The following is a 12,825-nucleotide window of genomic DNA, read 5'->3' as shown; positions in this document are numbered from 1 at the left end:
CTAGAGATGGGCACGAACAGCAATATGAACAAAAATAAAGCCACGAAAAGCCCAATCTGCGGTTCGTGAACAAGCTGTTCATGAGGCCCCATTTTAAATGAACAGGTGGTCGTTGTAAGCCCCGTTCATTGCTGTTCGTTGCTGTTCATGAAGCCAGACAGTCTGGCACCTGCAATCAATTCCCTTGGCAACTTAGGCAGGGATTGTCTGAACTCTGTCTGAACTCCTGCTGTTGTCCTGGAAACCCCAATCTAAGCCCAATTTAGCTTGATAGGCAGGTCTTCCTTTCAAGTGTGGAGCTCCAAATTTGTTACAACAAGAGAGTAAAGAGCAGGGGGGGGGGGCTCCCAGCTCTGACTTTGCAGACAGTGGAGAGGGAGAAAGACGGTTGCTGTTGGCATTTTGATAAGAGAGTGCATTGGCGCTTGAATTTTCTTTGTGTGGTGGGATAGGGATCTACCCCTTCAAGTTCCAGGGCTGCTGCCAGTCTCTGGGCCAAGCTATTATTTATTATTGGTACCTTTCCTACTGCCTGCTCAAGTAAGGTTTCTGGGAGTGATGTGGTAGGGATCTACCCCTTCAAGTTCTAGGGCTACTGCCAGGCTCTGGGGCCAAACCATTATTTAGGAATAGGTGATACATTGACAAAGCATAACAAACAGGGGAAAACCAAAAGGACAAATCAAATAAACTATTAAGAGAAAAGAATGAAAAGGTTTACAATTATTATAGTATCATTTGTTTTATAGTTTTACTAAAGTGTTTTTGCAGTTTTGCCACATATATATGCATTATTTATTAAAACACATCTTTCCATATGTTCTGGAAGAAAAGCTATTGTATAGACTTTGCAAAGGACTGGATTTCAAACCTGAATAATAAAAATAATTAAAACATTTTAAATTAAAATATCAAAAGGAATGATGTCCTTGGACTGTAAGATGTGCTGCTGCAGCTACATTTTCTGGGGATAATTTCTTGGAGCGTTGATAGTGCTCTGAAGAAGCTAAGTATGGGTCTTAGTGTAATTCTCTTTTCCTCATCATTGCAGTTGTCATAGCTGTCACTCTTCACACTGTTCTATCTTCATTCTGTAGCACAAATTCCTGTACAATGCTGAAGGCACATTTAGGGCTGATGTGCTCTATTATTCCTGGATCACATCTAGCTTACATTGTTAGTGAGGCAATACTATGTCCGCCGAAGGAAAAAAAAAAGAGATCTCCATATGAAATTTGCTGGCAACAGGAGCCTTATGAAGGGGTTTTTAAACTGTTTACAGTAATGTAGCGGAAGAATAATTTTGGATTCTTATACCTATGATGAAGAAAGGGCACTCTTACTTTATGCAGAGCATAACCTTTATTGATAAGGTGGCTTAAGGTACCATTTATTAACAAATGATCTAAAGGGCATATTAGCATTGTCTTTTCCAGTTATATTTAGTGAAACTATAATGATATTTCTTGCTATTAACTATTAGTGTTTTTGGACACACATTTAGGACACACATACAAAATTCATTTTTCCTCATATTAAATGATAATTGACCCAACAATGGTTTCACTTGAAAAAACAGAATTGCATCTTACTGGGAATTTAGCCTCTTGTGTCCAAGGGAAAGAGAAGAAGTGAAGTTCCTTTGTGAGGAAGTGTATGGATTTCTCCTTTCTCTTGTTGCTTCAGTTGTAGACCCCAGGTAAGCAAATAGATGCACTGAGGGAGTGTCCATGGCAGCCTTGTCTTCCCCCAAAGTATTAAGAGGGTATTTGCTTCTGTCCTATCACTTGTAATGCAGCAATGGAAGAATGTACAAAGGCTGTATTACTGGCAAGACTCTACAGTCAATCAAAATGATAATCTGAAAGCAGAAGTTCTCACACAGAAATATCTTTAGATGCATGTAACGGCTGTACCGCAAGTGATCAGTACTGATTTAGGAGGTTTCATGGTAGAATTCCATCTCGACTTGGATACAACAATACAGGGAAAACCACATGAAAATAAAATAGCAGGGAATGCCTTTTGCATATTATGTTTTTATTTTAGAACATTGAGGACTGGAAGCCTGATTCATTTGTAAATTGAAAGCTGAGATTCTCAACCATTTAAATTCATAAGAAAGAAATGGCTGTAATAGATCCATTTTCATACTTTTCTGAACAAAGAGGTGTACAACCTTAGAGGGAAAAAATGATGCATCAGATTTAAAATAAATGGGAACCTAATTAGTTACCACCAGCATTACCCTGCAGAGAACACAGTCTCCTCTGTTGCCTCTATAGGCCCTGAAGGTTTAAATTTGAATGTAATAATAATGGCCAAGAGGAATAAAACTGCTGCTGTAAATCATGAGAAAAAAAGATTCCTATTAAACTCCAGAACTTGAAAAAGACTGCAAGCTGTTATTAATATGAACTAGTTCAAAAAAGGCAATTAAAACAGTAACTCACTTCTGCTAAAAAAAAAAAAACCTGTCCAACATCAGATTTTATATGCAGCAAAAACAATTATATTACAGCCATGTTAAGATTCTCATTTCGGGTTGAAAATAAAGAATGTCAAAAAACTGTCTTGTTTAATTATTTACTCCCCCTTGTTTAATTATTACAGCGACAGAACTTAAGAGTTCTGTGCAATTTGTTAGCTGCACATAGCTGGGTAAGAATTGATCATGTTGTACACCCCTGTTCCCTTTGGTGCTGAAGAGGGCTTTGAGACCTAAGCTCATACAGTCTGTGGTAGTTCACTCCACTAAACCACAACACCAGATCTTCAAATTCCAGGTCCAAGCCTTGAGTGAATTGGAACAGATTAAGATAAAAAGATTAAAGGGTGGTAACTTAGTTTCTGTGACTTATATTCTTGCATTCAGGGGTGCTCCATGGCAGTATTAATGCAACTTGCCAATATAGACAGTGCAATCATAACGAGAGTTACTCCAGTCTAAGCCCATTGAAATCAATGGGCCTTGACTGGTGTAACTCTGTTTAAAACTGAATTATAATTTGTCTTTATAGAACGTAACAGATTTCAATCAACTTTATATTTCACCATAATTCATGCACATCACACACTTCAAAGATTGCCAGAGGTCATGGGGATGAAAATTGGATCCTTATTTGAAATTCCCAGAAAATTGAGGGATTCTCTTTATTTTAATCAATATATCCCACCATTATAACCGACTACTTTCAAGAGGTTGGCACAACTATAATATTGTATTGTCGAAGGCTTTCACGGCCGGAGAACGATGGCTGTTGTGGGTTTTCCGGGCTGTATTGCCGTGGTCTTGGCATTGTAGTTCCTGACGTTTCGCCAGCAGCTGTGGCTGGCATCTTCAGAGGTGTAGCACCAAAAGACAGAGATCTCTCAGTGTCACAGTGTGGAAAAGATGTAGGTCATTTGTATCTACTCAGGAGGGGTGGGGTTGAGCTGAGTCATCCTGTAAGAGTTTCCCAGGGTGTGGAATGCTAATGGCGGGAGGCTTCACTGTATCCTGAGGAGGTTCTTTTGCATATGGATTGGTTCTTGATGTGTTAATCTTCTCTGCAGGGCTATTGTCGGGGATAGAATGTTTTGTTGGCCTGGTGTTTTTCAGAACTGGAAACCATGCTCTGTTCATTCTTAAGGTTTCTTCTTTCCTGTTGAAGTTTTGCTGTAGGAGACTGTTTTTCCTTGGTTGTTTGATTCATCCTGGGTTTGATTGCTCTTCGGATTTCATTTCTGGAGTAGCCATTTGCCTGAAGTGCGTGGTTTAGATGATTAATTTCCTCATTGAGAAAGTGCGGCTCACATATCCGTCTTGCACGATCCACTAATGTTTTCATTATGCCTCTTTTCTGTCGGGGGTGGTGATTGGAGTTTTTGTGTAAGTACTGATCAGTGTGAGTTGGTTTCCTGTAGACCCTGTGACCTAACTGAAAGTTTGCTTTGCGGATGACCAAGGTATCCAGGAAAAACAACCAAGGAAAAACAGTCTCCTACAGGAAAAGTGTTTTTGCCATATATCAAAGGAATTACTGATCAGATGGGAAAGCTTATGAAAAAGCATAACCTCCAAGCAGTATTCAGACCCACCCGAAAAATACAACAGATGCTACGATCAGCAAAAGACAGGAGAGACCCCCTCACCTCTGCAGGAGTATACCGTATACCCTGCAGCTGTGGACAAGTTTACATCGGGACCACAAAGCGTAGCATCCAGACAAGAATAAAAGAACATGAAAGACACTGCAGACTTGGACAACCTGAAAAATCAGCAGTGGCTGAACATAGCCTAACTCAAACAGGGCACAGTATCTTATTCCAGGACACCAAAATACTGGACAACACTTCCAACTACTTTGTCAGACTGCACAGGGAAGCCATTGAAATTCACAAGCATAAGCAAAACTTCAACAGGAAAGAAGAAACCTTAAGAATGAACAGAGCATGGTTTCCAGTTCTGAAAAACACCAGGCCAACAAAACATTCTATCCTCGACAATAGCCCTGCAGAGTAGATTAGCACATCAAGCCCCAATCCATATGCAAAAGAACCTCCTCAGGATACAGTGAAGCCTCCCGCCATTAGCATTCCACACCCTGGGAAACTCTTACAGGATGACTCAGCTCAACCCCACCCCTCCTGAGTAGATACAAATGACCTACATCTTTTCCACACTGTGACACTGAGAGATCTCTGTCTTTTGGTGCTACACCTCTGAAGATGCCAGCCACAGCTGCTGGCGAAACGTCAGGAACTACAATGCCAAGACCACGGCAGTACAGCCTGGAAAACCCACAACAGCCAACTATAATATTGGTTGATTTCTTAACCCTAGTTAAGATCAGGGACATATTGCAGGGCCGTACTCTGTTCTCTCCCAACATACTCTTTTCTTTCCTTGGACATAAATTGCCCTTAGCTTTTCTATGTTACTTTAGCACTAATCTTCACCACGGGTTATGCTAAGAAGGATTCTGTTATATGCAGGATTTGAAACCAGCTTCATATTTTTAGTGTTTTATGATTGATTCTAACTGTAAATTGTTATTAGTGAGTCATCAGTTTACCAATAAAAACCAAATCTTGTGAGACAGCTTAATCACCTCATTAATTTCTCCAATCAAAATTTTTATTTTACTATACGGCATTCCAGGGATTTTCCAATTAACACTTGATAAAGTGCATGTGTAATAAAACACATCATACACTCATCAAATGTCAAAACCCAAGGCACTACTTAAATCTATAATTTTAATGGTGAAATCCTATTTGAATAATAGACAGTTGCAAATTTACTTCAATTATAGAAGGATAATATAGAGTTACATTTTAATGATTATTTTTCTCATATTAACATTTAGTTGCTTGCCCTTCTTCCATTTTAATATTAAAGCATTTGTCCAATATGTTGATTTTTGGAAAAAACAGGAAAAGCATTCCACGCTTGGTACCCTTAATGATGCTTCCTTTCATTATACAGATTGGAACCTCTTTCATAACAACCATAGTGCTGAAATAAATTATTGTGCGCATTTAAAATCTAATGAAATGATCCAATTTCATATCTAGTCAGATGGTTTGCACTGCGGCACTCTTCTGTTCTGACTGTAAAAGTTAAGTCTTTAATCAGTTTATGATTAATCACTTGCCCGGTTTGATTTACTAGGGCATTTGACTCTGGAACTGCAATTAAAAGTACAAGTTTAACATCAAAATTGTCTTTTTAAACACATTTGGAAAAAATACAAACATGATAGTGTTATGAGCTTGGAATTTGTGAATGGGTTTGATAATCTGTCTATGGGCTTTGACCAAAGTGGGACCTTGAGACTAGGATTACCAACCACAGATGGCAACCTGCCAGGAGGAACTGGAAGAAGGCAGAGACAGGTGCACTGGCATTGCACTGTTTCACTTGTGCTTGGTGTAACTACTCATCGCACTGGGGCAACATTTTAGGATTCATTCAAAACTCTTGTTAAGCCATGGAGTTTGGGTCACTCCAAGGCAATGTTACTTCCAGTTTTGCACCAGAAGTGATATCATGACCTGGCATGCCTCTTCACCCCCCCCCCCCCCAACCCATGGCAGTAAAGAAGTGGTGGAATCAGAGAAAGTGCTTGGGACCTATGACAAAAGCATGGTAATATTTCTTTTTAGGTATTTATTACTTCTTTTGTTTTATCACGCCATTACACTACACTTTTTTTCTGGCACTCTCTGCAGTACCGGCACCTATTTTGCTGGCAGGCTTGGGCCACCAAGGCAGTGAACATCATGAATACTGGTACCTCTTTTTTTTTCTTTCAGCAAAATGCATTGCACATAGCCATATATTAACAAACATTACAAACAAGAGAAGAAAATAAAATACAAAACAAAATAGAAATTAAGAAAAATACAATTCTTTCAATTATCACCGTACTTCTTTTTACAGTTTTAACAAGATGTTTTTGCAGCTTTATACATGTGGAGTGTATTGATCAGATTGTCTGACCAGAATCTGGGAGACACAGGTTCACATTCCCATGGTGCACAGACGCTTACCCCGTGACCTTGGGCCAGTCACACACTTTCAGCTTCACTTGCCTTACAGGGTTGTTGTGAGGATAAAATGGAGGCAAGGATATTGATGTTAGGTTCTCTGGGTCCCCATTGAGGAGAAAGGCAGGGTTTAAATGAAGTAAGTAAATACAAATAAATTATTTATGAAATCACATCTTTCAATAAGTTCCTAGTAGTAATTGGATAATGAAGAGTTCTTGTGTTGGCTTGCAAAATATATAAATGGATTCCAAACTGCATAAAAAGCATTTACACACACTTGATTTTTTTGTTAATCTAATCTGATGAGTTAATATTTCCAACAATTCTAAACACCAATACATGTACTGCATACCAGCTGTAATTTTGATTTGTATTTCCAGTGTTGAAATATAATGAATCTTGCTGACAGTAAAACATTTATTAATTATTTATATGCTAATTTATTATTTTCCCTGTAAATGAATTTACAATCAGCTTTTGATCAGGTGTTAATCTAAATTTCAAAATCTTCTTAATCTTATCATTTATCTGCTTACAAAAAGTGTTTATAATATAGCAGCTGCACCACATACGGAAGTATATACCCATATTATTATGACATCTTCAGCATTACAAAGATATTTTATAGAGATGCTGACGTTTTCCTGGTATAAAGTACCATCTATATAACACTTCAATGTATCTTCAGGTCTATAAAGGTGCCTTCAATGGGCTTTGCATGTTAGAAAATGGCTCTCTTTAGGTATCCAGTAGGGCTTGCAGGCTGTGATTCTCCTTCCTAGCTGAAGGGAAGTGGCAAGTATGTGGCAGGCATGAAAGGAAATCAGAGTTCAGATTCTGGAAGAGACAGAAGTAGGGAGGCACTGGAGGTGCAGAATCCCTGTCTCCCTGAGGATCTGATGCCAGGTGGTAGAACCGTTCATCAACAGAAGAGTCGCTTTGCTTCTTCCTGTGTTCCACCTGTAAGTGGAACACTTAACTGCTGTAAGTATTCAGTACTCTGTCCTGTAATGGTAACTGTAATGTATTGGTTGAACTCTAGCTTGCAAGAGAACTCAAGGCTATGCTATCTGTTCTGTTCAGTTGTTGTTGTGTGTGTGTTCCTGCTAAATAAAGAGCTGTTGATTTACCTCAAGTCTGAACCCACTATTTAATAGCAACTGACACAGGTAAAAACAGTTGTGACAGTGTAGTTATAAAGCACTGTGAATCTCAAAAGTAAATAAGTTACACTGTATATGGGGTATGCAAATGATGGTATTGTAAAGTATGTGATTTCATTGGCTATCAGTTATTCTAAGGGCGGAGCTGCTGTATATATATATATATATATATATATATATATATATATATATATATATATATATATATATATATATATATATATATATATATATATATATATAATTGAGGGGTTCTGTTCAGTTGTTGTTGTGTGTGTGTTCCTGCTAAATAAAGAACTGTTGATGTACCTCAAGTCTGAACCCACTATTTAATACTGGCGACGAGGATGGGATCTCTGATTGGGCATGCAGCCCCAATACCAGAGTGAAATCACTAACAAGGTGCTCGGGTAGGCAGCCCCGAGACCTGAGCTGGAATATTAAGCTTGGGAAGGTAGCCCGAGAACAGAGCAAATTACTTGCCGGCGAGGAACTGTCGCCTCAGCCATCCGGCATATGCTCGCTTCGTCCAGAGGGCAGACATGGCCGTTAAGGGCCACTTGGAACCGTTTGACTCAACAGCCGAGGACTGGGAATCATACATTACCTGGTTCGACTTCTACCTTGAGGCGAACAAGATTGAAGACACAGATCTCGCGAGAGCAACGTTCTTCAGCGTGTGTGGGTGTTCCACGTTTGATATAGTGGCGCCAGCCCCGTTGCAAACTACAGCGTTTGACACAATAAAAAACAGACTCAAAGAACACTTCTCACCTCAGCCATCAGAAATAGCCAGCAGGCACGCGTTCTACAAGCGCAACCAGGCACAAGGGGAATCCATAGCGGCATTTGTCACAGCCCTCCGACAGGCAGCCCGGCAATGCAATTTCCCTGACCTAGAGATGGCACTTTGGGACAGGTTAGTGTGCGGGCTGCGGGATGAAAAACACCAAAGGTTACTGTTTGCGAAGAAAGAGCTGACTTTCAAAATGGCATATGAGGAGGCCCTTGCCGCTGAAGCGGCAGAACAATCCGCAAAGGAGGTCCAGCAGTCGCACACTCCACCGCCGTCCCACAGGTCTGAACAGGTACATCAGGGGTGCGTAGAGGACCTGCCCTCCTCAGAGGAAGATGAGGAAGAAGTACTGAGAACTAAGTTCCAAGACAAGAAACAAAGGGGACCCCCAGCATTTCAGGGCACCCCTTGCGCAAGCTGTGGGGGACCTCACTGGAGGAAGTCATGCCGGTTCCGGGATGCACAATGCCGGAACTGTGGGAAACTGTGACATATCGCTCGTGCCTGCCGCTCTGCGAAGAACCAAGACGGGTCACCCAAGTCCAGCCACAAGTCATCGCCGGGTTACAAAAAGGCATTAAACCGTAAGAGCGACTGCCACACAATCACAATACGCCATGCTGATGTAGCCCAGACCAGTGAATCATCGGTGCAAGCATTACAACCTCCAAGTAGCGAAAAAATAAAGGTGATGGTGAAGATCCAAAACATGCCATGTGAGATGGAAGTCGACTCAGGGTCAGCGTTATCCATCATCTCTTCGCGCACACTACAGATGATATGCCGAAAGTCATCCACACCTCGTCTTGAATTAGCAGACATGGTGCTGAAAGACTTCCAAGGCCGCTGCATGCCGATCATGGGCATTGGCACGTTCCAAATAAAATACAAGGACTTTACAGGCTCACTACGATTAGTGGTAGTTCAAGGCCACCAACCAAGCTTATTCGGCCTTGACTGGTTCCGACCTCTCGGCATCCTAATTGCAGGCGTGCAGCAGCTGCATCGTGAGGAGGTGGCATCAGTATGCAGAGAGTTCTCAGCAGTCTTCGACGGGGCCCTTGGCAATTACACAGGGCCGCCTGTCTCGTTTGACCGAAACCCAGCCATGGCCCCCATCTGCCTGAAGCCTCGCAGGGTTCCATTTGCGCTCAAGCCAAAGATAGATGAGGAACTGGATCGACTGATCGAACAGGGAATCCTGGAACCAGTTTCTCACGCCAAATGGGAAACTCCCATAGTAACCCCACTGAAGCCCAATGGAGTGGTCCGAATTTGTGCAGACGATAAATGCACAATCAACAAAGCGCTGCAGCAACATGCCTACCCAGTACCGGTCATGAGCCATCTCCTGGCATCGCTCCAAGGGGGAAAGATTTTTGCCAAGCTTAATCTGGCATAGGCTTACCAACAGCTACCTGTGGACAAGGCAACAGCCGAAGCCCAAACGATCGTGACACACCGGGGGGCTTTCAATGTTAAAAGACTACAATTCGGCATCAACATTGCCCCAGGAATTTTCCAAGGCATCATGGAAGGACTTCTACGCGGGATTCCAGGCGTCATTCCGTACTTTGATGATGTTCTAATCGCGGGAGAGTCAGAAGGCGCACTTGCAGAGAGGCTTTGCTGTGTCCTTCGCAAACTCCAGGACGCTGGCTTAAAGGTAAAGAGAGAGAAATGCCAGTTCGCTGTCGAAAGTGTGGAGTTCCTGGGATTCCTCATTGAAGCAGCTGGTATACACCCCACACCAACAAAGGTACGGGCCGTTAAGGGTGCGCCTCCCCCAGGATCAAAGAAGGAACTACAGTCCTTCCTGGGCCTATTAAACTTCTACCACTCCTTCTTGCCACATAAGGCTTCAGTCGCAGAGCCCCTGCACTGCCTCCTGGATTCCTCCACCCCCTGGGGGTGGGGCAGAAGAGAAGCCACGGCGTTCGAAGTGGTGAAAAAACTACTGTCGTCAGAAAGCGTGCTGACACACTTTGATGAGGAAAAACCGATTGTACTTGCCTGCGACGCATCCCCATATGGTATCGGAGCTGTCCTAAGCCACAGAATGCCCACTGGGCATGAGGCGCCCATCGCCTACTTTTCGAGAACATTGTCAACTGCGGAAAGGAACTATGCCCAAATAGACAAAGAGGCTCTGGCAATTGTAGCTGGACTAAAAATGTTTCATGATTACCTCTATGGCCGGAAGTTCCTCATTGGAACTGACCAGAAACCGCTTCTGGGATTACTTGCTCCAGACAAGCAAATGCCCCAAATCTTTTGCCCAGAATGCTGCGGTGGACAGTGTTCATGTCTGCCTACTCCTACGAATTACAGCACCGCCCAGGCAAAGCGATGGGACATGCCGACGCCCTGAGCCGCCTGCCACTGGCTGACCAGGGGACCGACCCATCTCCAGCTCATCACATCATGCTGCTGGAAGACTTGCCGAGTCCACCACTCACAGCCTCCGATGTAGCGACACATGCTGTTAAAGACCGCACCCTCAGCCGCGTACTCAACTGGGTGTGGAGGGGGTGGCCATCGGGCCAGCTGGCCGAGCAGTTTTGGCCATTCGTCATTAGACAGCATGAACTCTCAGTACACAAGGGCTGTCTGCTATGGGGAAATCGAGTTGTAATCCCCAGCAAACAGACAACAAGTGCTGGAGGCACTACACAGTGGACACCCGGGTATAATGTGCATGAAGACAATGGCACACAGCTATGTCTGGTGGCCGGGCATGGATAGGGCTATCGAGGAATGGGTCCACACCTGTCAGCTGTGCCAAGAAACACGCCCAGCTCCAGCACAAGCTCCAGTACACCCGTGGGAGTCAGCAAGAGCACCCTGGTCCAGACTACACATTGATTTCGCCGGGCCATTTCAGGGACAAACCTTTCTAATAGTCGTGGACTCTTACTCAAAGTGGCTAGAGGTTGTCCCTGTCTCTACAATGACTACTGCTGTGGTCATTCGGGCCCTACGTCAGCTGTTTGCAATGCACGGTTTGGCCGACACGGTAGTATCGGATAACGGAACACAATTCACATCAGCTGAGTTCCGGCAGTTCCTGGCCAACAATGGCATCAGGCAAGTCACATCTGCTCCATTCCACCCTTCCACCAATAGGCAGGCAGAACGGATGGTGCGGACAACAAAGGACAGCCTTCGGCGAATCAGCCAAGGAGACTGGCAGTCGCGATTGGCTGTGTTCCTGTTACAGCAACACGTCACGCTGCATTCCACGACAGGCCGTAGCCCTACAGAACTACTTATGAACAGGAAGCTCACCATGACTCTGGACAGACTGCACCCCAACCTATTGCCCGAGGAAAGGCCCATGCCGGAAGGAGAGATGAGAACCTTCCAGCCAGGAGACCTTGTATATGCCCGCGACTACAGCGGACGTCTACCGTGGGTGCCCGGGTCCGTAGACACCGCAACAGGACCAGTATCATACGCCGTTGTCGTGGCTGATGGCAGGAGACTATGACGACACGTGGACCAGCTGCGACGCAGATGGCCCGCAAGGACAACGGGGCCAGAAAGTGTACCAATGCTGAGTGTGCAGGAAGACACTGTTGCTCAAGGAACGGACAGTGAATCCATACCACGGAATGCACCGACAGTCAGCCCACAGGCTGCAGAGACAAGTACTACCCCTGGGAACCAAGCGGACTTAAGTAATGGGCTGACATCCACACCAACTCCAGCTCCATTGACAGACTCAAATTGTCCTTTGCCTCAAATGACCATACGGCGGTCCCAGCGGACTCGGACTCCTCCCAGTCACCTGAAAGACTATATTTGTTAGAAGGTCAGTTTTGACTTAGGGGGAAGGAGTGTAATGTATTGGTTGAACTCTAGCTTGCAAGAAAACTCAAGGCTATGCTATCATTGGTTACAAATTATGGATAGCAGCCAATCAGGGTGATAAGATAAAGACCAATCACGGAGCTGTAAATAAGTTACATTATATATGGGGTATGCAAACGATGGTATTGTAAAGTATGTGATTTCATTGGCTATCAGTTATTCTAAGGGCGGAGCTGCTGTATATATATATTGAGGGGTTCTGTTCAGTTGTTGTTGTGTGTGTGTTCCTGCTAAATAAAGAGCTGTTGATTTACCTCAAGTCTGAACCCACTATTTAATAGCAACTGACACAGGTAAAAACAGTTGTGACAGTGTAGTTATAAAGCACTGTGAATCTCAAAAGTTGGTAGGGATACAGAAAAGGTGGAAAAATAGACTTTGGAAAGGCGGTCTTGAACTTGTTACTCAGAAAAGTTCAGTAATATAACTAGAATTAATCTAATTTGTAGATGTCAT

At 43.3% G+C, this 12,825-nt stretch overlaps 1 pseudogene; it reads left to right on the top strand.

Moving 5' to 3' along the window:
* Positions 1-8,602: 8,602 nt before the first annotated feature.
* On the top strand, positions 8,603-11,986 carry LOC129333961 (uncharacterized protein K02A2.6-like; annotated as a pseudogene).
* The last annotated feature ends 839 nt before the right edge of the window (positions 11,987-12,825 follow it).

The sequence above is a fragment of the Eublepharis macularius genome, chromosome 7 (genome assembly GCF_028583425.1).
Source record: "Eublepharis macularius isolate TG4126 chromosome 7, MPM_Emac_v1.0, whole genome shotgun sequence".
NCBI lineage: Eukaryota > Metazoa > Chordata > Lepidosauria > Squamata > Eublepharidae > Eublepharis > Eublepharis macularius.
The sequence above is the reverse complement of the archived record's forward strand: the minus strand, read 5'-3'. Positions and strand labels throughout refer to the sequence as shown.